The following is a 4,474-nucleotide window of genomic DNA, read 5'->3' as shown; positions in this document are numbered from 1 at the left end:
TATAAGCTAATATTTGTTGCTATTATTTATCTCAAACAAGTGAGTATCTGTTAGATCAATTTAGAATAAGAAAAAATGAAAGTTTTGATTTTACCTTCATTTTTTCTCCAATGCTTTTTCTTTCTTTATATAGATTCAAATTTATCATATATCATTTTCCTTCTGTCTTAAGAACCTCTTTTACATTTCTTGCAAGGCAGGCTTATTGGAACAATTTCCTCAATTTTTATTTGTCAGAGAAAGTTCTTGTTTCTTTGTCACTTTTGAAGAATAATTTCTCAGGGTACAGAATTCCAGGTTTGTATTTTTTTTTCTTTCAACACTTAACATAATTCACTCCACTCTTTTGTTTGTATGGTGCTGAGAAGTCTGATGTAATTCTTAGCTTTGTTTCTCTAAGGCAGCGATTTTCAACTCTTTTCATCTCATGACACAGAAACTAATTACTAAATTCTGCAGTACACCAAAGGTATATTTTTTGCTGATCTGACAAAAAAAGATATAATTTTGATTCATTCACACTGTATAGCTATTGTTTTGTTGGCTGTTGGAATTTTTTAATTTGACAACCTTAAAGATAAGAGATCAGTGCCCCTGACAAATAGTCAGGTATTGTATGGTTTAAAAATTCTGAGGCACACCAGTTGAAAATTGCTTCTGTAAGGTAAAAGGATTTTCCCTCTTTCAAGATTTTTTTCTTTGATTTTCTGAAATTTGAATATGATATGCCTTAATGTAGTTTTTTGTTTGTTTGTTTGTTTTTGTTTTTAAAATCCAGATTTGTGTTCTCTTAGCTTCCTGGCTCTGTGTGGTTTGGTGATGGACATTAATTGGGGTTAAATTTACAACCCTATTGTTTCAAATATTTTTTCTTTTTCTTCATCTGATATTCTCATTATGTATAAGCTATACCTTTTATAGTTGTCCTACTATTCTTGGATATGATGTTCTGTGTGTTTTTTCCAGTCTTTTTTCTCTTTGCTTTTCAGTTTTGGAAGTTTCTATTGGTTCATCTCGAGCTCAGGAATTCTTTCCTTAGCTGTGTTTATTCTAGTAATAAGCTGTTTAAATGCATTTTTTATTTTTGCTGCATCGTTTCTGACCTCTAGCATTTTCTATAATAATTTTTTATTTTTTAATTACAGTTTACATAAAATATTATATTAGTTTAAGGTGTACAACTCAGTGACTAAACATTATATAACTCACTATGTGATCACCCCAATAAATCTAGTACCCATCTGATACCATACATCATTATTACAATATTATTGACTATATTCCCTGTGCTGTACTTTATAGCTTCATGACTATTCTGTATCTACCCATTTGTACTTCTTTTTTAAAAAAACCTATTTTTATTGATTTCAGAGAAGATGGGAGAGGGAGAGACAAAAACATCAATGATGAGAGAGAGCCATTGATTGGCCGCCTCCCCCATGCCCCTGACTGGGGATTGAGCACACAACCTGGGCATGTGCTCTGACCTGGAATCCAATCATGACCTCCTGATTCATAGGTCAATGCTCAATCACTGAGCAATGCCAGTTTGTACTTCTTAATTCCTTCACCCTTTTCACCTATATCCCCAAAGTCCCTCCCATCTGACAACTATCAAAACATTCTCTGTATCTATGAGTCTGTTTTGGTTCTGCTTGTTATTTATCTATCTATTTATTTTTAAGATTCCGCATACAAGTGAAATCATCTGGCATTTATCTTTCTCTATCTGATTTATTTCACTCAGTACAATACCCTTCAGGTCCATCCATGTTGTTGCAGATGGAAATATTACATTCTTTTTTATGGCTGAATCATATTCCATTTGATACATGTACCATTTCTTCTTTACTCATTCATCTATTAATAGACACTTAGGTTGCTTCCATATTTTGGCTAATGTAAATAATGCTGCAAAAACATATGGAAATATATGTTTTCTGATTTAGTGTTTTGGGTTTCTTTGGATAAATACCCAGAAGCGGAATTGCTGGATACTTCTTTGTCTTTTGCCATATTTCCTTTGTTTTAAAGTCTGGTATAAATATTGCTACCCCAGCTTTTTTGATTGTTTCCATTTTCATGAAATATCTTTTTCTATCCTTTTATTATTATTATTATTATTATTATTATTAGTCTGTGTGTCTTTCAATTTCAAGTGAGTCTCTTGTAGACAGCATTTGTAAGAGTCTTGTTCTGTTATCCATTCAGCCTTCATATGTCTTTTGAATGGAGCATTTAATCCATTTGCATTTAAAGTAATCATTGGCTGATATGTATTTATTGCCATTTTGTTATTTGTATTTTTGATCTTCTTAAAAATATTCTTCTTCAAGAAGACCCTTTACCATTTCTGGTAATACTGGTTTAGTGATCATGAACTCCTTATCCTTTTCTTATCTGGGAAGCTGTTTATCTCTCCATCGATCTTAATGATAGCTTTTCTGGGCAGAGTAATATTGATTGTAGGTCCTTATTTGTCATCACTTTGAATATTTCTTGTTGATCCCTTCTGGCCTGGAAAGTTTCTCTTGAGGAGTCAACTGACCATGTTATGTTAGCTCCCTTGTAGGTAATTAAGTGCTTTTCTTTTGCTGCCTTTAAGATTCTCTCTTTGTCTTTAACCTTTGGTATTTGAATTATGATGTGTCTTTTTTCCTTTTTATTGAATTTATTGGAGTGACACTTGTTAACAAAATTATACAGGTTTCAGGTGCACAATTTTATTACATATCATCTGTATAATGTATTGTGTGTTCACCTCCCCAATTATAATTTGTCTTGGTGTGGGCCTTTTAGGGTTCATCTTGTTTGGGACTCTGCACTTCCTGGATTAGTATGTATATTTCCTTTATCAGGTTATGGAAATTTTTGGCCATTATTTTTTAAACATATGTTTTCAATTTCTTGCTCTCTCTCTTCTCCTTCCTGCACTCCCATGATGTGAATGTGACTACTCTTGAAATTGTTCCAGAGGCTCCTTAATCCATCCTCATATTTTTAAATTATTTTTTCTTGTTGCTGTTCTGATTGAGTGTCTACTGTTTCCTTATCTTCCAAATTCCTTATTTGATAGTCTTCTTCATTTACTCCACTATTGATAGCCTATAATGCACTCTTCATTTCATTTAATGTATTCTTAATTTCTGACTGGTTCTTTTTTATGTTTCTATTTCCATTTTTATGTTTCCTATCTCTTTGTTGAAGTTCTCACTAAGTTAATCTACTCTTCCCTTAAGTTCATTGAGCATCCTTATAACCATTTTAAAAAAATGTATTGGGGATCAAGCCCATAACCCAGGCATGTGCCTTTGGCCGTAATCGGCTGGGACCCTTCAGTCCGCAGGCTGACGCTCTATCCATTGAGCCAAACCAGCTAGGGCATAACCATTGTTTTGAACTCTGCAGCTGGTAAATTGCTTATCTCCATTTGGTTAGTTCTTTTTCTGGAGTTTTGTTCTGTTCTGTCATTTGGAACATATTTTTTTGTCTCCTCATTTTGGCTACCTCCCTGTGGTTTATTTCTATGTATTAGGTAGAGCTGTTATGTATCCCGGGTTTGGTAGAGTGGCCTTGTGTAGTAGGTGTCCTGTAGGGTCTACAGCTTCCCTGATTTCCCTAGCTGGGCTCTCCAGGTGCTCCCCCTTGTGGGCTGTGTACACCCTCCTCTTGTAATTGAGCCTTGATTGCTCTTGGCACCACAATGAGAGTAACATACTCCCAGGTCAATTGGTTGTAAGGACTGGCTGTGACCACTGTAGAGGATCTTGTTTGCAGGGCTGACCCACAGAGCAGGACTTACTTCAGTGGGGTTCTGGTGCCTTCTGAGTTTTCCCCTTGAGTGTGTCGCTTGTGGTGGTTCAAATTGGCCTAAAGCTGTCCATCTGGCATGCTGGATCTGCAACTTCCTGGGAAGTACAGGTCAAAGTCTGTCTCCATCTGTGTCCTGCTCAGGGCCACCCAGCATGAGCTACAGAGTGATCTGAAGATGGCTGCTTCTTGTGCTCATTTGGAGATGCCCAGGCAATGCCAAGCTGTGAACCAAGGCTGGCTACTGCTAGTGTTGGGCCTGGGGCCACTTAGCAAAGGTCAGAGGCTGCCTGTTTGAGAGATTTTAGGAAAGTTTGAAGCATGATCCAACACGGGCCAGTACTATGGAAAAGCCACTAGAAACCGTTTGGGAGGGCATGCAAGTTGGGTGGGGCAGGGGTCTCAGGGAATTACCAGGTCAAGGTGAACAGTGTTAGCCAGGTTGATGGAGACTCAGATATGCTAGCTCTGTGTGTGTGTGGAGACTCATAAAAGGAACAATGTCCTCTGTTAGCACTTCTTTCTGGGAGAAAGTTTCCCTTCTAGCTCTCATTCTGATGTCAGACAATTCATTTAATCCCTGTATGTCTCTGGTGCCTTTAAAAAAATTAAATTAATTAATTAATAAAGTATTTTTTATTATTATTAAATTTAATTTATCTTT

The sequence above is a fragment of the Myotis davidii genome, unplaced genomic scaffold, assembly GCF_000327345.1.
Source record: "Myotis davidii unplaced genomic scaffold, ASM32734v1 scaffold1270, whole genome shotgun sequence".
In the NCBI taxonomy this organism is placed as follows: Eukaryota; Metazoa; Chordata; class Mammalia; order Chiroptera; family Vespertilionidae; genus Myotis; species Myotis davidii.
The sequence above is the reverse complement of the archived record's forward strand: the minus strand, read 5'-3'. Positions refer to the sequence as shown.